The 23,590-nt window shown below is 42.3% G+C and overlaps 1 protein-coding gene and 1 pseudogene across 3 annotated transcripts in view; one reads left to right on the top strand and one right to left on the bottom strand.

Moving 5' to 3' along the window:
* Positions 1-23,590, top strand: part of FRMD4A (FERM domain containing 4A) — an 849,800-nt gene that overhangs the window by 251,873 nt on the left and 574,337 nt on the right. The window lies entirely within an intron of this gene.
* Positions 10,464-10,995, bottom strand: LOC132346887 (craniofacial development protein 2-like; annotated as a pseudogene).

Below are 23,590 nucleotides of genomic sequence, written 5' to 3'. Positions count from 1 at the left end.
TCTTTTCTCCTTAATTGGAAAATCCTTTTGCAGGGCAACACCTCTGTGAAAGTAGTCCAGGCAACAGTTTATAAAAGAAGACATCGTTTCCACCCAGTTCTGTCTCCTGCCATTCCATGTGGCCTGCTTACTCTTTCTTGACCCCCTGAAATTCTCACTGTTGGAATTATGCTTTTGGAATACACATGACTTTTTTTTTGAAGAGAGAAAGAGAAAAATATAAATGGGAAATTACCACCTCATTTAATTCCATCACCCAGAGATTAACTGAATTAACTTGTTGTTGTGCTTTTTCCTCATATTTTTTGGTGTATACATACTTTTATTTTTTAAAAATGATGAAGTCAGGGAATTCCATGGTGGTCCAGTGGTTAGGACTCCACACTGTCACTGTTGTGGGCTTGAGTTCAATCCTTGGTCAGGAAGCTAAGATCCCAGAAGCTGTAAGGTCAAAATAATAATAATAAAGCTAGAATCACATTACACAACCTCTCATTTTTTCCGCTTAACACTTCATGAATGTTAAATATGGCTGCTTACCATTCCACTGTGAGCATGTAGGTAGTTTAGAACATTTCTCATTGTGGATTCTTAATTTGTTTCCAAGGTTTTGTCCTTAAAAATAATGCTATCATGAATATCCCTGGGCTAAATAATCATGTGAATTTCTGATGGGCTTCCTCTGATAAATTCGTGTGTGTGAAATTACCGACTCAGAGGAAAGAATGATGATTGCCATGGATTCTGAGGCCAGCAGGAAGCCATGGAAAGGCAACTGGCTGAAGACAGTGGACACGAGGTCAGGGGCCACATGAGGGAGTACAGGCAATAGTGTTAGTGGTTCAGCATGTGGCCCCCTGGGTGGAAGTCAAACACTAGCTCTTTGATGTTAGCAAAGTTACTTCAACTTCTGAACCTCAGTTTCATTATCTGTAAAATGGGATGAATGATCTCAAGTGAATCAGAATATAGGGGTGCTCACCAAAAGCATCCCTTATTAAAGAAGCCATATCTAAAAACTTGGATCCTTACAAAGTGTCTGAAAATTTGAGATCCTTTAACTAAAAATGATGGTAGTGATAAAAGAATCCTTCTGCCAATGCAGGAGATGCAAAAGATATGGCTTTGATACCTGGTCGGAATGATCCCCTGGAGGAGGAAATGGCAAGCCACTCCAGTATTCTTGCCTGGAAAATTCTCTGGACAGAGGAGCCTGGTGAGCTGCAGTCCACAGAGTTACAAAGAGTCAGACACAACTGAGCACAACACACAGATCAAAACCTTGTTTAAAGAAAACACATTGGCACGAAATGACTTGCATCCCTGAAATGTAAGCATCCCAGACACCCCAGCGTTTGTTTGGGATGCTTATAGGGGTTTCTTGACATAATACAGAATAAGTCAACAGAAAGGAGGCAAGTGAATTGAACACAGATTTAGCAATTATTTCCGAGAATCTGACATCATGAATTGAGAATATGGATGCCATTGTAAACAGAGCTTCTGAAGATTTCCTTCAAAGGCAATAATTGGTTGCAGTGTGCTGCTCATAAATACACACCTATAGTTTGAATACATAAAACAGCTGTCCTAATGTTATATTAATGGGTATTCATGGCTTGGGATAAACTTTCTAGTGACAGAGTACTATATCTCGAACAACTCAGATGGAAATGAAGATGACATGTTCTGGAAAAAAAATGAATTGAATGACTCAAAAATTGGCTCTAGAGATAATGAACATGCAATGAATAAAATTATGTAATGATATGTCAGACTGGAAAGAGCCAATATTTCTCCATTCATGTATAATTTAAATAGTTTGTGGTTTTAAATATGTATGTGCAACCAAATTAGTATTAATAAATTAAATTTTGTAAGTCATATTTACTTTAGCTACAGCCCTAAGAGTTTATATAAGTGACTGGATAAGAACTGGTATTGGGAAGATCTTCTCATTAAGATGGGTCTGCTTATATTTGGGTATAGATGTATTAGTTATCTAACTCCTGGTGTTGTATGAGAATAAAGATGTGATGTTTATTGATGCTCAGGTCTCTGCCTGGCACATAGCAAGTGCTCCAGTCTGCTGGCTTGAATCACGGGGGTGTCAGATGGCAGACATCAACTCCGGATGAGTACCCATTGGGGAGCTGGGGTTGGGGAGGCAGGGGGTTTAGGACATAGAAGCATAAGGCACACTTACTTACTCTATCATGTGGCATAGGATAGGATTTGACCATCTACAGTGGCTTGTTTCCAAAAGAAATTTTTTTTTTAAACTCTTAGAAATAATGTTTTGTGTGAGGCCCCAGTAGAGTTTTCTGGCTCTTGCACAGTGTGTGGAAGCACTTTACAAATTACCCCCCAAGCATCTCCATGTCCTCACGACACACAGAAGCATGGAGTGGAGCCGAGCTTTAGTTCATGGTTGAGACTTCATCGTGTAAGTCCTATGCCCCCTGTGGCATCCACTCCCTCTCCTCATCATCTGCGCCTCCCTCAATGGGGCTCATTCCCATTTGTCATTTGAAAGGAAGAGAATAGATGTGTCTTTCATACCAGCTTCCTCTGCCAGATTGTGACATATGGATCTTTGGGCTGCTGTTTAGAACACTGGCTAGAGAGAGACAAGCAGAGAGAGGGTGAGACAAAGATAGAGAGTGAAACAGAGACTGAGAGACAGAGAGAGATACAGAGAGAGAGGGAGACCGAAGCAGAGAGAGGGTGAGAGAAACAGAGAGAGATACAGAGGTACATATATATAGAAAGAGAAACAGAGAGAGACAAAGAAACAGAGATATATAGAGGGTTATAGAGATAGAGACACAAAGACACAGAGAGAGAGAGAGAGAAGCAGAGCAGAGAGAGGCAGAGAGAGCTGTCTGCATGGTAAGCCAGCTAGTTTAGCAGAAAAAGAAATTGGCAAGAAATTTAATGTGATCTTATTCCTCCCAACAAGGGCTCTGAGCTGCGTTTTCCTTTGTCGGGTTTTGGGGACTGTGTAGTATCTTTATCCCAGGGCCTGAGGCCCGAACCCATGTCTGCAGGAGCAAGTGTTCAGCAGTGAGACCATTGGAAAGATAAATAACTGTCTTTCTGAGGCTCCCTCTGGCCACCTAGGTAGCATACTCAGTTTCCACCAGGATGAAAGCAGGATTCCCCCAAAGATGCCATCTGGTCTCCTACTGGCCTCTTGGGGTCCCTAGGCCCCCTGTGCGGCCAGCAGTGTGTACATATGGATACCAGAGGAGACCTGATGTTTCTATCCCAGCCCACCTCATGTTGGTTTACATACTGAAGAAGCTGTTCACATAGCCAAGTGGAGAACTGCCAGCATCCTTTGATTATTTGGAAAAGTCTCCTCTGAAGAAAAATGGTCCAGGGCTTCACATACGTGTAAAGGCTGCCGGATCTCTGCAGCTGAGCCTGTGACTGGTATCTGCGGCCCCTTCCCTTTCCACGTCCCTGAACTGCATGTTCTCAGACCCCTCTGCTACTGGACATACCAAATTTCCTCTCCTACATGTCTTCAATCCCTCTGTGTCTCCGCGTATTCTCCCTTCTCTGTTTTCCTTGAGGAGGGTATTCACCTCCCTCTCTACAGCTACCTTGTTGGCACCATACCTTCCTTTGGGAACCGTGCTACATATTTCTGCCTAGGGGACTTGGTGTTTTGTCAAAACAACTTAATTTCTTACAGCCCATTCTATGTCTCTGTGTGTGTGCTTTCTTAGTTTTTTCTGAACCAGGACTCCTTAGGCCTGTGTATTTGAAAAAGTACTTTCCTGATATGAATAACATTAGATCTCGTGTTTGGTTGTGATATAAAATTTCTTCTTGATAAACTGACATTGCCTCCATTGCCTCCATTCACTCCATGAATCAAAGACCTAGATCTTTATTTAAACCTGAGGAAACTTTGGTGGTTCAACAAGAAACCAAGCATCGACCAACAGTTTCTCTGGAAGGTTCCTACTGAGCCTAGGACTAGATTTCTCCTTGGTGGGGGGCAGGGTAGAGAGTTGATTTGGGGGAGCCCCTTGCAGGGGTAGGTCAGCAGCCCACGAAGCCTCCCTTTGGGTCCCTTGCAGGATGATTACAGCCCAGGCCTATGAGAGAGAGGGGTTCTTTGTGGCCAATGTGCTGTCAGTAGCTAATGAGTGTTTTCAGAGTTACTCTGGTCACTTGCAACCAGGAGAGGCTAGAGCTACTGAACAAAGAACCACAGACTCAGGCTTGCACAACAGGAGTTTTGCAGTTCTGGAGGTTGGAAGTCCAAGACAGAGGTGTCAGCAGTGCTGGTTTCTTCTGCTGCCTCTCTCTTGGCTTGTAGACACCTTCTCCCAGTGTCTTCACATTGTCCTCCCCTCCATGCGTGTCTGCATCCACATTTCCTCTTCATGTAAGCACACCAGTGACTTAGAATTACTGCCCACCCTGAGGGCCTTATCGAACTTAATTTAATTACCTCTGTAAAGACCCAATCTCCAAAAGAGAGTCACATTCTGAGATACTGGAGATTATGGTTTCAACATAAGAATTTAAGGGGAATGCCGTTCAGCTGTAACAGGACTCAAGCACCTACTGGAAAGCACTTTGCTCTCCTCTAATGCCATAAATACTAGATATGTTCCTCTTCAGCTTACCCTCTGGGTGATTTATAAGTAGGAACTCACTTTCTCTACACTTCAATCCCTTGGGTAGGTATTCATTTCTTCACCATTTCACGAGGAATCAGTAAAGGGAGGATAACCTGCTGATACCCCATAGCTGGTCACCGGCCCAGGGACCAGAGGCCAGACTCCAGCCCCACACTCTTTCCTGTGCAGATCCAGCCCGGTTTTTCGGCCCTCCCCCACCCCAGCAGCAGCACGCTCATTCTGATCTGAGAGCCTAAGACAGACTCGAGACTTAATTCGGTCCTCGGGACCCAAGGTAAACTGTGCTGTGCAGTGTCTGTGAGCAAATGTGTCAGAAGAATGAACATTAGGGTTTTATCTCTCGTTTTACAGCTGGGGTTGTAGGATGTTGAGCCTTTTGTGAAAGATTCTATATTCAAGGGATCCAACAGCACTGGAGGGCCCTGCTTTCCAAAGAAGACTATTCTTCCAGAAAGGTGATGCTTATTTAGACATGAATCAAGTGGGGGCAGATAAATCATTATTTTATCTCAAGGATAAACAACATAACCCTTTAGAGATGACAGTGACTCCTAATGGTTGGTGGTGGTGGTTTAGTTGCTAAGTTGTGTCCGACCCTTGCGATCCCCTGGACTGTAGCCTGCCAGGCTCCTCTGTCCATGGGATTCTCCAGGCAAGAATACTGGAGTGGGTTTCCATTTCCTTCTCCAGGGGATCTTCCCAAACCAGGAATCAAACCTGGGTCTCCTGCATTGCAGGCAGATGATTTACCAACTGAGCTATCATAATGGTTCTTAATGGTTAAACCAGACATGAATGTTAAAGGGAACTTTACATTACAGTGGAAAGTGAACAGCTCTTCGAGTTTTAGCTGTTAGTACTACCTTAGTGGGTGTGATGTTTTGCCCCCAACTGCTTCATCCAGGAAATGGGTACATAATATCTCATTGCAGAGTTGCTGATGGTTTACAGATTATAGGCAGACCTTGTTTTATTGCACTTTACTGTGCTAAACAAATACTGTTTTGTGTTTGTGCTTTTTTTTTTTTTTTCACAAATTGAAGGTTTGTGACAACCTCTTGTTGAGCAAGTCTATCAGTGCCATTTTTCCAACAGCATCTGCTTGCTCCCTGTCTCTGTGTCACATTTATGGTGATTTTCACAGTATTTCAGACATTTTCATTCTGAATATATTTGTCATGGTGATCAGTGATCACTGACCTTTGACGTTACTACTACAACTTTCTGAAGGCTCAGATGATGGTTGTTAGCATTTTTTTAAAAATATATATGTCCCCTCTTGAGCCTCTCTCCCACCCCACCCCTGTCCCACCCCTCTAGGTTGTCACAGAGCACTGACCTGAGGTCCCTCTGCTATACAAAAGCTTCTCACTAGCTATCTATTTTATACATAGTAGTGTATATATGTCAGCGCTAGCATTTTTTAGCTACAAAGTGTTTTTCAGTTAAGGGATGTGCTTTTTTAATGTTAAAAAAGAACTCTTACCCCAATGTTCATTGCAGCACTGTTTATAATAGCCAGGACATGGAAGCAACCTAGATGCCCATCAGCCAATGAATGGATAAGAAAGCTGTGGTACATATACACAATGGAGTATTACTCAGCAATTAAAAAGAATACATTTGAATCAGTTCTAATGAGGTGGATGAAACTGGAGCCTATTATACAGAGTGAAGTAAGCCAGAAAGAAAAACACCAATACAGTATACTAACGCATATATATGGAATTTAGAAAGATGGCAACAATAACCCTGTATACGAGATAGCAAAAGAGACACTGATGTATAGAACAGTCTTGTGGACTCTGTGGGAGAGGGAGAGGGTGGGATGATTTGGGAGAATAGCATTGAAACATGAATAATATCATATATGAAATGAGTCGCCAGTCCAGGTTCGATGCACGATACTGGATGCTTGGGGCTGGTGTACTGGGATGACTCAGAGGGATGGTATGGGGAGGGAGGAGGGAGGAGGGTTCAGGATGGGGAACATGTGTATACCTGTGGCGGATTCATGTTGATATATGGCAAAACCAATACAATATTGTAAAGTTAAAAAATAAAATAAAAGTAAATAAATAAATGATCCCCCCCGCCAAAAAAACAAAAGAACTCTTAGTAGACTACACTGTAGTTAAACAAGGCTTTCTAATTGCTAGGAAAACAAAGCTATGTGATGTACTTTATTGTGATATTCGCCTTATTGAGGTGACCTGAAATGGAAACTGCGGTATCTCTGAGGTCTATTTGTATATATGTTAGGGTACCCAGTTCAGTATCTCAGTTGTTGTTGTTGTTTTGGTTCTGTCGCAAAATATAGGCTAGGCTAAATAAACTGCAGTAACAAATTACCCACAGTCTTGGTGGTTTATCCCTACAAATATTTATGTCTAGTGTAGTATGTCTCCCCCTGACTCCTCACTCTGATAGAAAAGCCACCATCTCAAGCATCACAGGTCACCACTCCTCTCCCTAGAATCTTGCACCATCAATGAAATGCTTCTGTTTGTGAGTGACAAACGTTGCTGCTCAGCACTCACCAGCTGAACCCAGCCATGTAGCTCCACAGAAGCGCAAGGGGGCCCTGCACACACACCTTCTAGCACCTGCCAGGAGGAGTAGGTGAAGAGCAACGAGGACACTTCACTCTATAGAGCAGGTACTGAGTGCATGGTACCCACATTCTTGGGGCTTCCCAGGTGGCTCAGTGGTAAAGAATTTGCCTGCCAATGCAGGAGATGTAGGTTTGATTTCTGGGTCAGGAAGATCCCCTATTAAAGGAAATGGCAACCCACTCCAGTAATTTGCCTGGGAAATCCCATGGACAGAGGATTCTGCAGGCTACAGTCCATGGGGTCACAAAAGAGTGAGACAGCCAACATTATTATAACCAGGTCTGCCTTTACTGAAAACCACTGTACTCGCTTTCACTTGCTCTCTTTCCAGAAGGGCTTAATGGACCCTCATCAAGTGGACTAATTGCTGGAGGTGCATGTCCTCTTGCCCCCTCACCCTTGGGGAAAATTATCTGTGAATATCCCAAAGTCAGCTGTTATTCTCTGAGTTGTCATGGTAGAGCTGTGTAGATTCATCTATAAAAAGAAAGCATTTTTGACCATGCATTGAAAAGGATATTTTAGGAATGTGTCAGTGACATCATGTATTTGTGTGTCTTGGGCAGAGACTGAAAGTCAGAGTTGGTTATTTTTATCTGACTCATTCAGCTGAGGTCCATTCTGCTTTTTAGCACTGACCTGGATGTGGTTACATTCCAGCACGGTACTGACTGCTCCCCTTAACTTTTTAAAAAATTGCAGTAAAATCTATGTAATATAAAATTTACCATCTTAAGCACTTAAAAATATTTTGTATTGGGGTACAGCTGATTAACAACATTGTGATAGTTTCGGGTGCACAGCAAAGGGGCTCGGCCATACACATACATTTATATACTCTCCCCCAAACTCAGCTTCCATTCAGGCTGTCCCATAACATTGAGCAGAGTTCTCTGCACTGAACAGGAGGTCCTTGCTGGTTATCCATTTAAAATATAGCAGACTGTACCTGTCTATCCCAAACTCCCTAACTATCCTCCCATCCTTCCCCCTTGTGACCATAAGGTCGTTCTCTAAGTCTGTGAATCTCTTTCTGTTTTGTAAGTAAGTTCATTTTTAACCATTTTAAAGTATTTAGTGTTATTCATCAGTTCGGTTCAGTTCAATTGCTAAGTCGTGTCCGACTCTGCAACCCCATGGACTGCAGCTCGCCAGGCCTCCCTGTCCATCACCAAATCCTAGAGTTTACCCAAACTCATCTCCATTGAGTCGGTGATGCATCCAATCATCTCACCCTCTGTCAACCCCTTCTCCTCCTGCCCTCAATCTTTCCCAGCATCAGGGTCTTTTACAATGAGTCAGTTCTTCACATCAGGTGGCCAAAGTATTGGAGTTTCAGCTTCAACATTAGTCCTTCCAATGAACACTCAGGAACAGTCTCCTTTAGGATGGACTGGTTGGATCTCCTTGCAGGCCAAGGGACTCTCAAGAGTCTTCTCCAATACCACAGTTCAAGAGCATCAATTCTTCGGTGCTCAGCTTTCTTTATAGTCCAATGCTCACGTCCATACATGACTACTGGAAAAACCATAGCTTTGACTAGATGGACCTTTGTTGGCAAAGTAATGTGTCTGCTTTTTACTATGCTGTCTAGGTTGGTCATAGCTTTTCTTCCAAGGAGCAAGCTTCTTTTAATTTCATGGCTACAGTCACCATCTGCAGTGATTTTGGAGTCCAAAAGAGAAGTCTGCCACTGTTTCCACTGTTTCCCCATCTAATTGCCATGAAGTGATGGGACCAGATGCCATGATCTTAGTTTTCGGAATGTCGAATTGTAAGCCAACTTTTTCACTCTCCTCTTTCACTTTCATCAAGAGGTTCTTTAGTTCTTCTTTGCTTTCTGCCATAAGGGTGGTGTCATCTGCATATCTGAGGTTATTGATATTTCTCCCAGCAATCTTGATTCCAGCTTGTGCTTCAACCAGTCCAGCGTTTCTCATGATGGACTCTGCATATAAGTTAAATAAGCAGGGTGACCATATACAGCCTTGATGTATTTCTTTTCCTATTTGGAACCAGTCTGTTGTTCCATGTCCAGTTCTAACTGTTACTTCCTCACCTGCATACAAATTTCTCAAGAGGCAGGTCAGGTGGTCTGGTATTCCCAGCTCTTTCAGAATTTTTCACAGTTTGTTGTGATCCACACAATTAAAGGCTTTGGCGTAATCAATAAAGCAGAAATAGATGTTTTTTTTCTGGAACTCTCTTGCTTTTTCGATAATCCAGTGGATATTGGCAATTTGATCTCTGTTTCCTCTGCCTTTTCTAAATCCAGCTTGAACATCTGGAAGTTCACAGTTTAAGTACTATTGAAGCCTGGCTTGCAGAATTTTGAGCGTTACTTTACTAGCGTGTGAGATGAGTGCAATTGTGCATAGTTTGAGCATTCTTTGGCAATGCCTTTCTTTGGGATTGGAATGAAAACTGACCTTTTCCAGTCCTGTGGCCACTGCTGAGTTTTCCAAATTTGATGGCATATTGAGTGCAGCACTGTAACAGCATCATCTTTTAGGATTTGAAATAGCTCAACTGGAATTCCATCACTTCCACTAGCTTTGTTCATAGTGATGCTTCCTAAGGCCCACTTGACTTCACATTCCAGGATGTCTGGCTCTAGGTGAGTGGTCACACCATTGTGATTATCTGGGTCATGAAGATCTTTTTTGTATAGTTCTTCTGTGTATTCTTGCCACCTCTTCTTAATATCTTCTGCTTCTGTTAGATCCATACCATTTATGTCCTTTATTGAGCTCATCTTTGCATGAAATATTCCCTTGGTATTTCAAATTTTCTTGAAGAGATCTCTAGTCTTTCCCATTCTATTGTTTTCTTTTATTTCTTTGCACTGATCACTGAGGAAGACTTTCTTATCTCTCCTTGCTCTTCTTTGGAGCTCTGCATTCAAATGAGTATATCTTTTCTTTTCTCCTTTGGTTTTGGCTTCTCTTCTTTTCACAGCTATTTGTAAGGTCATTACATTACATTACATTACATTAAGGCCTCCTCAAACAGTCATTTTGCTTTTTTGCATTTCTTTTTCTTGGGGATGATCTTGACCCCTGCCTCCTATACAATAGTTCCATCCATAGTTCTTCAGGCAATCTATCAGATCTAATCCCGTGAATCTATTTGTCACTTCTGCTGTATAATCATAAGGGTTTTGATTTGGGTCATACCTGAATGGTCTAGTGATTTTTCCCTACTTTCTCAATTTAAATCTGAATTTGGCAATAAGGAGTTCATGATCTGAGCCACGGTCAGCTCCCTGTCTTATTTTTGCTGACTGTATAGAGTTTCTCCATCTTTGGCTGCAAGGAATATAATCAATCTGATTTCAGTATTGACCATCTGGTGATGTCCATGTGTAGAGTCTTCTCTTGTGTTGTTGGAAGAGGGTGTTTGCTATGACCAATGCATTCTCTTGGCAAAACTCTATTATCTTTGCCTTGCTTCATTCTGTACTCCAAGGCCAAATTTGCCTGTTACTCCAGGTGTCTCTTGACTTCCTACTTTTGCATTCCAGTCCCCTATAATGAAAAGGACATCTTTTTTGGGTGTTAGTTCTAAAAGGTTTGTAGGTCTTTATAGAACCGTTCAACTTTAGCTTCTTCAGCATTACTGGTTGGGGCATAGACTTGGATTACTGTGATATTGAATGGTTTGCCTTGGAAACGAACAGAGATCATTCTGTCATTTTTGAGATTGCATCCAAGTACTGCGTTTTGGACCACTTTGTTGACTATGATAGCTGCTCCATTTCTTCTAAGTGTTATTCATAGATTTACATAATTGTGGAACCATCACCACCATCCATTGCCAGAACTTTTTTCATCTTCCCAGACTGAAATTCCACAGCCACTAAATGTAACTCTCCATTCCCCCTGTGCCGTCTCCTGGCAACATCATTCTACCTTCTGTCTCTATCAATTTGACTACTGTCACTACTTCACATAAATGGAATCACACGGTATCTGTCCTTTTGTGACTGCTTATTTCAGTTAATCACAGTGTCTTAGAGGTTTATCCATATTATAATGTGTCTAAATTTCCTTCCTTTTAAAGGCTGAATAATATTCCCTTATATATATAGTTTATACATATAACATATAGTACATATACTATATGTACTACATATACATATAGTTTATACATATAACATATATATACATATAGTTATACATATTTGGTTTATCCATTCATGTCTGCAGACACCTGGGTTGTTTCCACTTTTTGACTGTTGTGAATAATGATGCTCTGAATATGTGTGTGAAAATACCTGTTTGATCCCCTGTTTTCAGTTTTTTGAGGGAGATCTATACCCAGAAGTGGAAGTACTGGATTTTGTGATAATTATATTTTTAATTTCTTGCTGCTAAGTTGCTTCAGTCGTGTCCAACTCTGTGTGACCCCATAGATGGCATCCCACCAGGCTCAACCGTCCCTGGGATTCTCCAGGCAAGAACACTGGAGAGGGTTGCCATTTCTTTCTCCAATGCGTGAAAGTGAAGTCACTCAGTCGTGTCCGACTAGTAGCGACTCCATGGACTTCAGCCTACCAAGCTCCTCCATCCATGGGATTTTCCAGGCAAGAGTACTGGAGTGGGGTGCCATTGCCTAATTTCTTGAGGCACTGCCATATCATTTTCTATAGTTCTTACAGCACTTACCATTCCCTCCATCAGGGTATACTTTTTACACCCTGGCTGACCTCCCCATGGAGGTCTTCAGAGTATAAGTTGCTTGTTTCACATTCTTGTACAAAGGACAGAGTCCTTCTTGCATCCCATGTATCATGACCTCATTTGGCATTTATTGCCTCCTTATCCTTCTTTTACTTTGTAATGTTACTCAGAGGTCATGTACTAGAGGCATAGGTTATACTTTAAATCCTGACAAAGAACATGGAAGCAAGTTATCCTTGGTATGTCTTTATTGGATTTTGGTCATTTTTTATTACTGTTAATATACTTGCTATACCTATGGGCTATCTATCATAGAATTTTCCCAGTATTCTTAGTAATGATGTGTAAGAAACACAAAGTCTAATATAGACATGCAGCCCCTTAGAGATTTGTGGGAATAAAGCTACTTTAAGGAATGCACTTGATGTTTAGTTAGCATCTGACTTCTAGATATACTAGGTATATATACTAGATATATCTAACTACATGCTACTCTATCAAAAATACAAAACAAAACAAAATTTGGGGAACCTAGCTAAATCTGTGGATGTTTTCCTTCTCCTTCCTCACTCTCCATGACTCTGGATGGTAATAAATATCCCATCAGTGGAATCTGCCTCTCATTTTCTCAATATACTCTATAGCCTTTTACTTGAAATGATGACTTTCCCCCATATCTTTTAGGTCCCAAGCCTGAAAAGATTTTGATTTCCTAGACTTGAGAAGCTAGCCTGTGAGGAGAGGTACAAACAAATGCTTTGAAGAGCAGTGTAGAGAAAACGGCCTCAACTTTTCCAACTGTCTGCTTCTCACTCCTGCAGCCAGACTGTTCTCCATCAGTTTTGTCTGAGCAAACAGCGCTCCACACCCATCCACCACCAACCCCACCTGGGTGCGTAGCTTTCCAAGAAAAGCAGCTTGGTGGTGATATTTGCTTAGGAAAACAGAAAATAGCCTATTTCAAGTTCTTCCTACAATGCCAGGAAATTCCTGCCTGGGTGGTCCTGGAGTCCTTGGGAAGTCATCTTCCCATACTCCCAAGCAGACATACACATGCAAAGGACAGTTCTGTTGTTTTATCTTATTTGTGTCATCTCTGTTCCTGACACCACTTCTGTATAATTCTCAATTTGGTTTTTTTCTTAGAAGGAAAAAACAACTCCCTTCAATACTCTGTCAAGGAGAAGGAAATGGCAACTCACTCCGGTGCTCTTGCTTGGAGAATCCCATGGACGGAGGAGTGTGGTAGGCTACAGTCTGTGGGGTCGCTAAGAGTCAGACATGACTGAGCGACTTCACTTTCACTTTTCACTTTCATGCATTGGGGAAGGAAATGGCAACCCACTCCTGTATTCTTGCCTGGAGAATCCCAGGGACAGAGGAGCCTGGTGGGCTGCCGTCTATGGGGTCACACAGTCAGACATGACTGAAGCAACTTAGCAGCAACAGCCAATTTTCTGTCAAAGGGGATTAGAGTCACTGTGACATTCTGGGCTGGCTAATAAATAATTTGAATGGAAGTTACATAAACTCTGAACACAAGTGTGGGAATTCACAGGTGTCCTTCAAACCATTGTATTTCCATATTTCTGCTCTTTATGGAAGACTTTTTTAAAACAACCAAGAGATAAAAATAAACTCATAATTGAAATCTCTTTTATGCTAAATAGGAATATTAATTGCTGTTGAATAATCAGCCTCACCTGATTATTAGGAGTTGTCCTCAAAATACTGACAATAACAAAAAGGTTCTATTAACAAAGGTTTAGATAGTTTCAACTGAGTCACTATTGGGTGGTTTAATATAAAAAGTCCACGTCAAAGCCAAGTCTGTTTAATATACATTCTTTTTTCCTCTAAATGGACTGACAGGCTATTTTATAAATATGGTGACATGAAATTACATTTTACACTAGCTAGCTATTTTATTATAGGCTATTTTAAACACAGGCTGTTTTATAGGACTACTTTATTATATACCTTGAAAGCACTGCATTTTGGTAGACGATATTCTGTTCTCATTAAACCAGCAGAAACCTATGTAGACTGAATTAATAGCCAACAGAACTTGGGTAACTGCTTCTTCATTTGCAAAATGCTGAGCCATTAAGAGGATCAATCAGTAGGGGGTGGTGTAATCCACAAACACAGGCATTTTTCACATGGTTCTGTTCATGCATCTGAATGAAAAATTGTTCAGGATTTTATTTTTGAAGTGCATTAAGGAAAAGGCATCCCAGCAGGGGCTTAATAAAGGACTTCTCTCTCCTTTTTCTAAACTTTTTATTTTCATTCCAGGCTTTATAGTTTGGAAACCATTTTGAAGTCAACATGGTGAATATTAAACAGGGAAGAGAATGAGGCCAAGCTGTTACCTCGTAAAAATCAGATACTAACCCTTTATCACAGCCTGGGTGGAAGGTGTGATAGACTCAGAATGACCATTTTGATCTTGTTAAATGGGAGAATTTAGTAATAATGGTTAAATCTTAGGCAAACATAAGGGGGATTAAAATGGGGGTGGGTTTTTGAGGGGGTCCTGATCTCTAGGGCATAAACTTGAACCTTCATCTGGAGACCAAGATTGTCCTGTTGAACTGAATTAAACTAAACATTGCCAGTGTTGCCCCTAACAACAGTTGCTAGGCGACCTTTGCCAGCATGTGGAGGGGTGGGAATCACTGCAGATCAGGGCACTGTTTATCATCATACACCAGCGGGCTTGATTCGGGAAGGGCCTGACACTTATATTGAGTGGGCCACGTGATAGAAATGTTACACTCACCCTGGGAAAGGGAGGCATTTGGGGATGGTCTGAGAAATCAGAAATAGTTGTCATGCAGCTGGTATCGCATCCCTGCCTGTGTGATCTCCAATTGAAACTTCCAACACAGACTTTGAGTGATCAACAGCGTTGAATGTACAGTGTGACCATCCTACTCTGTTGGGGGAGGCTGGGAAGGGAAGGGAAGACGGAGCGAGTGAGGAATAATGAAGATGTCATTGCTCGATCAGTACTGGAATTATAACTGATAACAATCAACTGTAACTCTAGTAACAATCCATGTGGTACCCTATATTGCTGCTGCTGCTGCTGCTGGTAACAATCAACTGTAACTCTATTAACAATCCATGTGGTACCCTATGTTACAATATCCAAATCAAGTGAGCACACACTCAAAGCATTCTTTCAATCAGTACTTGATTCAATTTACAGTTCGCCAGATATCTCATGATGTAATTCCTTCCTGAGGCTCAAAGGGTCATATTGCAGAAGCCTACTTACTCTTCTGAAGGCATTACATCTATTGCAGCAGAAAATCATTGAACAGATTAGCTCAGCATAAGCAGAGCCCAAGTGGGTGTTTCCAAAAATCACACTGCTCTTTGAGCTGAGCGCATGCTTGAAAGGGCATCTTTTCTTTTCCTATTCTCTTTCCACTTGGCCAATCTATGCAGTCTCAGTGATTGGGCTGAGTTGTGTGTTGTTTGAGTAGTTAGATCGTAAATCAATAGAAACCTGCCTGACCCCACTTTGTTTTTACTGGTTTTAAAGGAGCAATTCTTTACAAGACTTTCTTTTTAAAAAGCAATTAAAAAGCTATTTTTAATTAGAGCAAATTAAAGCAGTTTATAAATTTATTAATCCCTGGAGCAGCATACCACCTAAACAACACCCCTGCTTCAACGATTTCAACTCTTAAATGATCCAGCTCTGTTACCACAAAGGAAACGAAAAGGAAGCGAGAGTCTCCAGGACATTTTTCTGTGAATGTGCCAGATAATTAAAATGACAGTAGCTCCAGGGTGAAATGTCATACCTGCCTTCCCGTGTTCTCAATATTGGAACTGCATTTAGAAGACACTTTGATAGGTCACCAGTCAGGAAGGGTAGAAATAAATCAATGAAAAAAAAAATGCATCTTGCTCTCTTGCTCAAAAAAGAAGAGGGGAAAGAAACAGATGTTTAAAAGGTCCTTTAGAGAGGTGATGGGTCAGAAGATGACATTATTTCCCTAAGGAAGATGTAGGGTTTCCCTGGTGGTTCAGATGGTAAAGAATCTACCTGTAATGTGGGAGACCCAGGTTCAATTCCTTGGGTCGGGAAGATCCTCTGGAGAAGGAAATGATGACTAACTCCAATATTCTTGCCTGGAAAATCCCCATGGACAGAGGAGCCTGGCAGGCTACAGTGTGTAGTGTCTCAAAGAGTTGGACATGACTGAGGGACTAACACACTGCTGCTGCTGCTGCTGCTAAATCGCTTCAGTTGTGTCCAACTCTGTACAATCCCATAGATGGCAGCCCACCAGGCTCCCCTGTCCCTGGGATTCTCCAGGCAAGAATACTGGAGTGGGTTGCCATTTCCTTCTCCAATGCATGAAAGTGAAAAGTGAAAGTGAAGTCGCTCAGTCGTGCCCAACTCGTAGCAACCCGGGCTTCTCTGTCCATGGGATTTTCCAGGCAAGAGTACTGGAGTGGGGTGCCATTGCCCTCATGCTAGGAAGACGTAAATTGGGTGATGATCTGGTTTCTGGATGGAGCATCATGCAATAGCTCAGGGCTCTGGCTCTGAGATCAGGTTTGGACTCATTTATTTATTTAAATTTATTTATTTTATTTATTTATTTTTTCAATGTAATTCATTCATTTTGTTTGTCATAGAAGAATTAAGTTGGCAAAAATGGAATATAACCAAAGTATTCCTATTAATATCATTGTGAATATTTGCTAAAAAATAAAATTTAGTATTTTTTTAATCATCTGTATAAGATACTGGGCTTCCCTGGTGGCTCAGATGGTAAAGAATCTCACTATATTTGATAAACATAAAACCTCATAATTTATCAATAATTGTTCATGTAATTTGGTAATGGAAAGAGTTATCTTACAGTCATAAATTTCTTGTACTTACATATTGTAATGTTTTATTTAAATTTATTTATTTTAATTGGAGGCTAATTACTTTACAATATCATATTGGTTTTGCCACCCATCAATATTTTTGCCAACACTTGGTGATGACCCCCATCAGGTGTGATTTTATCTGGATAAGCTCCCGATTCACCTACAAATCTCGGATAATAAATATATCATGTATACACAGTATATAATTACAAAATTTGCTGACACACAGTATGTAAGATGCTTAAGACTGTGCCTGGCAGTGGTAAGCTTGGAATAGATGTTAGGGTGGTTGGTGCCTTATTTTTGCTGTAAATCGCTGGGAAAGCTGTTTTTAGGGAGGATTCCTAAAGGGAGCAGTGAATGTCCTCTCAATGGCACCTATGGCCGAATTCTGGAGTGACACGAGCAGAGTAGGGACAGAAGCTTCCGGAAACAGATGAGGACCAACTAGATGTCCAAGGGAGGCCCTTCATTGATAACCTCAGTAGCCTGACTGTGGTGAACACTCAGAGACCCAGAGTGAATGATGGATTCCCAGAGGGACCTTAAGTGGTCAACATAATGAATAGCATTTATGTTGAACTTCATAGTTTCTCACGTTGTCCTCTTTGATCCTAGCAACAGCCTATGACATAAATAGGGCTGGGAGTTTCCCTTCTTCTCTGTTCTGTTTCTCTCTTCCTCAACAGAATAGAAACTGATGGTCAAAACCTGTGACTTGCTCCTGATCAAATGATCCAGCACAAGAAGTAGAAGGCACAGGGACTTAGCACATGTGTTCTACCCCCAAATCCTACATGCTAGAGCCTTGGCTTTCTGTAACAGTGCTCTATCATGTCGCCATGTCCCATTTGGCTTCAGTGCAGCTGAGGGGGCAGCACTTACATATAGCCAGGGACCCACCTCAAGAACCTTGGTTTCTCTCTGTTTCCCATCCCAGAATTCTCCCAGAAGCCTCCTGATCCTGAAGTAGGAAAGTTTAATGCCCTTGGAGGCAACTCTCAACCAATGGGAGGGTGGAAAAGAGATGGTGGAGAAGGGTGGAGAAGAGATGGTGGACAAATGCCCCAGCCTCTGTTCCTTGAGGGGACAATTTGGGGGACATTCTACAAGGCTCCTTAGGGGTCCCCAGTGAGACTGAGCCCACCCCTTGCCACAGCAGTAATCACCCACTAATAACCTTTTTAGACTTCATTTCCTCTGTCTCACTTTTCTGCCCTCTCAAGCTAATACCTAGGGTTTCCTCTCTGATAAGCTACTCACATCGTGCATCCAGAGAAACCCAAAGGAAAGCAACAAACCTTTAACAAGGAAGCTCTAAAGGCAACAGAAGCTTTTATAAGCAGGAAGGGAAAAGGCCATATTTAGTATTCCAGTTGAATAATTCAAAGCTTCTCATTTTGTAAATTTTGAAAAACTTGAAAAATATTCCAATTGGATTCAAAATTCAACAGGGCAAAGGAAGACTTTTTAAAAAATTTATTTATTTATTTTAATTGGAGGATAATTACTTTACAATAGCGTGATGGTTTTTGCCATCCATCAATATGAATCAGCCATAGGCATACATTTGTCCCCTCTATCCTGTACCCCCTCCCACCTCCCTCCCCACCCCATCCCTCCAGGTTGTCGCAGAGCACTGGCTTCTGTCTTCTGTGGAGCCCGGTGGTCTGTGTCCTTGCAGGTTTAACCTGTGCCCAGAGGCACAGAGCTGGAGCACAGCTGAGGACCTTTGCTGCCCCATGCAGTCTATTCCCTTTGTTGGATTCATGCAGAAATGTAAAGGGTCTTCCATCCCCTGTGCCTTGGAAATCCCACCACAGAGCTCTGTAGGGGAGGCCAGCAAGGGCCAGCAGTGGATCAGGGGGCGCTGAGCTCTCAGAATCGGTCAACTCCCCCTGTTTGGTCTCCTCCTTATCATTCAGGTAGATGCCCGTGGGATGCAGGGTTAGAACTTGGTGTGAGTTCAGGCTCTTACTCCTGTCTGCTGTATGGACAGGAGTAAGCCACTTCGCTATCTGTGTTGGCTCCTCGACTGGACAAAAAAAAAAAAAGGCGGGGGGAGGGGCAAAACTAATGAAGATGTATGTATATAACTTATGAGGCTGTTGTGGTCACAAACGTGGAGGAGATATATGTGAAAGTGCTTAGAAAACCAAAGAGAAAAAAACAAAGTGTTCTTAATTTGTAGAAGGTGGAGAGGGGGGAAGGAGAAAGAGGAAGGAGAGAAAAGGTTACAAGAACGCTGGTTAGGAAGTTCCATCCCTGCAGGCTGCTCCCTCTGCCTAAACACAGCTGCCTCCCCTCCACCTGCCTGGCCCTGCTCCTCTCTGCCTTCTGATCTCAGTTTAAAGGTCACTTGCTCCAGGAAGCCTGCTCCGACTACCCCTCCGCTATGTCTGTGCAGGTGCTTCTGTGCCCTCATGCCAACTTGAACTTGACCCGTCAGAGCTCTTCTTAATTGCCTGTGGTTTGCCTGCATTCCCTGCAGCCCCATGACGACGTGCCTCAATACTGCCTCACCTCAGTACCTAACCCAGTGCCTGGCATGCAGCGTGCTCAAAAATGGAGGATGAGGGACTAAAATGAAAGCAGATACGCTGTATTAACCACTCCATGGTTGAGACTTTGAAGATGCAATATACTTGGTCTAAATAATCTTAACCTTGTTACTAACCAACCACTATAGTTATTAAAATACCAGAAAGTGCAAACTATCAGATATTTTTCTAGGCGAAGAACAAATCATTGACTTAGGTATAGACATTAGAGTCACTTTATTCAAGTTTAGAATTAGGAGGCACAGCTTTTCTTGAAGGTGAAGGAAGCCCTGAATTCTGCACTTTGGAGAGTTAAGTAAACATGCTTATTTGAAAACTTGTCAGTATACAAAATAAATGCCATCAACAGCTTGCCTTATCAATATGCAACACTGTAAACTTTAAAAAATAAGTTTCCACTCCACCTGCTTTCATTTCGTGGAAGGAATACTTTCATTTACTGAGTACTGAAGATGCAGGAAGCATGTGGCAATGAAAGATAGACATATATGTGTGTGTGTGTGTGTGTGTGTGTGTCAAAATTCCTTGCAGAATTTCAGTATACTGTACATAACATGCATCTTTCAAAAAGCTTAAAATTTAAATGTCAGAAATATTGCTGCTCTGTGCTTAGTGTCTAAATCTTTTTAGACACATTGAAATAACAGTTCAGTAGTCAGTCTCTGTAGTGATTTAACACACAGGTAACTTTTCTTATAACTTTCATGTTTGTGCTCATCTTAAAGTCATAAGCATGAAACTACTACTAACAGTCCATGATAGCTATTGATCTTTCCCGTCCAATTAAGTAACAAAGAACAGAAAGGTGTGATGAGAGTTTGATGTGGTTGATGTTAAACTACGATCAGTGTATATCACTAAAGGTTATCTTTATCTTAAATCAATAAGTGCTCTGAGTCCTAAATGGGCCACAGCCCAGCTCCTATGTTCACTGCAGCACATTCATGATGGTCAGGATGTGGAGACAACCTAAATGCCCATCGACTGAGGAATGGATAAAGAGAGTGTGGTATACACATACAATAGAATATCATTCAGCCTTAAAAAAGAAGGAAATGATGAAATGAGCAATGGCATGAATGAACTTGAAGGACATTAGTAAGTGAAATAAACCAGCCACAGAAATACAATGCTGCATGATTACACTTATATGAGGTATTGATAATAGTCAAATTTGTAGAATCAAATAGTGGAATGGTAATCCCCAGGTGTCAGAGTGTGGGAGAAACAGGGAGTTACTAATCAATAGGCAGTTTCAGTCAAGTAAGAAGAAGTTCTAGAGATCAGCTGTATAGTACTGCACCTATAGTCAACAGTAACATACACTTAAACACGTGATGAGAGTACGTCTCATGTTAACTGCTTTTATCACTACAAAATTAAATTTTAAAACGAACAACAACAACAAAAAGCTACTTTATGGTAAGCTTCCAGTACAGGTATTTTGATAGTACTTGGGATTTGCAGTTTGCTGGCATCATTCTTTATTTTTCTTACCCAGGCAGAAGAGCAAGTTTAGAAGAATAAAGGAGGTGTCCAGTCAAGGTCTCTGTATTGATTTAAGATATCTGTTAGACATGTCAATGGTGACTATACTCACAGCTGGAATCCAGTGCTTGAGGGAGGTCTAGGATGGAGAAAAATGTGGACAACATCAAATTGCCCTGCCATTCAGAGCATAAGCTGGGTGCAGTCATCTAAGGAGAGTAACCAGTGAAAGGAGGAGGCTCACCCAGGCACTGCAGCCTTCAGCAGTTCCCAGGTGCGCTCCACCCACCTTGACGCTCCGGCTCAGCAGACGAGCCCCCAGGGAACTCAGTGTAGAACTCCGGTGTAGAAAGAAATCAAGGTGTCCCCAAGTACAGTAACCTTAAATAGTGCCGGGAGGGTAGTTGCTAGCCACAAGCCAGACACAGTAGTTATCCTGCTGTGAGAGCCATTGTTACAAAGCTGCCCTCAGGACCAGCACAGATTGTGTTCCCACAGCTCCCCCACCCCTGCATCAGCTCCCGAAAATAGAGGTCCTGGAAGCACTCCTCATCTGCTTTGTTTTTGCTTCATCTCTGTCAAAATACCCTGGCCAGCACAGAAGTTGGGGCGCAGGGGAATTTTCCTTCTCTGCCTTCACCCCAAACCCACCACTGCCTACTTGCTTTGCTTCTGCTCGGAATTTCTATCAGAAATCCAGCTTAGTACTGGAAGTCACATGACCAACTTATTCCATTCCTCCCCTTTTATAACATGGGCCACATTTCAACATCTTTGGATTGTGTGATTTTGCTTCTAAATCCTGCAGAGAACATGAATGAGCTGTCCCTTCTCTCACCACCACCTTCTTTGGTGAAGCCATTTTTCCTGTTTGAATAAAATAAATCATTGACTTATAAATAAGCCAATGTCTTGTGGGTACTGTATAGACAGTGTCTCTAATTCTCACAGCAATTCCTGAAATAATAGGCTTTATTATCTGTTCTTTACAGAACAGGAGACTGAGACCCCAAGAGCCCAGATCCCTTGATCAACATCACACAAGATGAAGGGGGATTTTACTTGCAGCCTTAGTTGGACTTAGTGTAAATATCACCTCTTCAGAAAGTTTGCTTCTTGGATCGTTCATTTGTTTTTATTTGTTGGCCACCATCTGAACTTCCTGACTATTTAGGGGCGTCTCGCACTTGATATGTAAGACAGGCTCCCACTGCCCAGAGCAATCCAAGCAGTTGGCTCTCTTACCTGGTTCTCTGCCTGTGCAGGGATAATGTACCAGTGCAGGGGCAGTTGTAGGTTAGTTGTTAGAGGTGCTGTAGTTTTAGTGACAGCATCGAGCTCCCAGTGGTATGGGGCCAGCTGTCCCAACTGACTGATGATGGGAGACCTCGGCTATCTCCTCTGCTCCCTCGACTCCTGACTCATCTTCTTTCTTCCACTCTGGTTTTCTAGTCTCCCTCTCAGCTCAGGTGTGCTTCTCTACCTTCTTCTGGTGATGCCTTTTTTGCTTGAATCAGTCAGAGCTGCTTTCTTGGATTATAACCAAGAACTCTCTCATCCACGCTGCTGAGGAATCCAGACTATCTTTTCCTGGTGGGTGTTTTACCTGGGAAAAGATGCTTCATAAATAGGAATGGGACCGAGGGAGAGGGTTTTACTTTGCTCTTCTTTACCATTGGATTGAAGGCAAGTGCAACATGAAGAACATCCCTTGTAGGAAGTCCTAAAGAATGTGAAAGAAGACTCAGAGGCCCTGTGGAGAAGAGTCACACATGAGACTCAGTGGAGTTCTTTCTCTCTCAGTCTCTTCCTGGCCCTGTAAATTCTTGTTATGGGATTTTTTGAGACTCAGATACACTCTCTTCTGCCCTGGGTTGTTGCATCCTTCACTGTCAATGGTTGGATTTGCTGTCTGATTCTTAGAAGTGTCATGCTGCTGCTTCTAAGTCACTTCAGTCGTGTCCGACTCTGTGCAACCCCATAGACGGCAACCCACAAGGCTCCCCAATCCCTGGGATTCTCCAGGCAAGAACACTGGAGTGGGTTGCCATTTCCTTCTCCAATGCATGAAAGTGAAAAGTGAAAGTGAAGTCGCTCAGTCGTGTCCGACCCTCAGCGACCCCATGGACTGCAGCCTTCCAGGCTCCTCTGTCCACGGGATTTTCCAGGCAAGAGTACTGGAGTGGGGTGCCATTGCCTTCTCTGTAGAAGTGTCATAGGTGAATGTAATTCAGAATGAGGATTATGATCTGTGCTTATTCTATAGCGTCCCTACAAAGTCATCCTAATTAGCTTTTTTGCCTGGCAGATGGCACAACTGGCAAGTAGTCCTGAGGACAGAAGACATCCTTTCACACTCTGGGATTCTCTCCTCAGTTTTGTTAGCTCTGCAATAGCACAGCAGTCTTGGGCTGGCTGGAGAGTTGTTGGAAGGAAGCTCCCCTATGGGACATATGGCAGCGGCTGATTCTGTAATACACATGTTATCAGACATAACAAATATTCCATACCAAACCCCACTGAAGCAACAAATGGATGGTTAACATAGGTCTTGGAGAAAGCAGTGGCACCCCACTCCAGTGCTCTTGCCTGGAAAATCCCATGGACGGGGGAGCCTGGTAGGTTGCAGTCCATGGGGTCGCTGAGGGTCGGACACGACTGAGCGACTTCAC

The sequence above is a fragment of the Bos taurus genome, chromosome 13 (genome assembly GCF_002263795.3).
Source record: "Bos taurus isolate L1 Dominette 01449 registration number 42190680 breed Hereford chromosome 13, ARS-UCD2.0, whole genome shotgun sequence".
NCBI lineage: Eukaryota > Metazoa > Chordata > Mammalia > Artiodactyla > Bovidae > Bos > Bos taurus.
The sequence above is the reverse complement of the archived record's forward strand: the minus strand, read 5'-3'. Positions and strand labels throughout refer to the sequence as shown.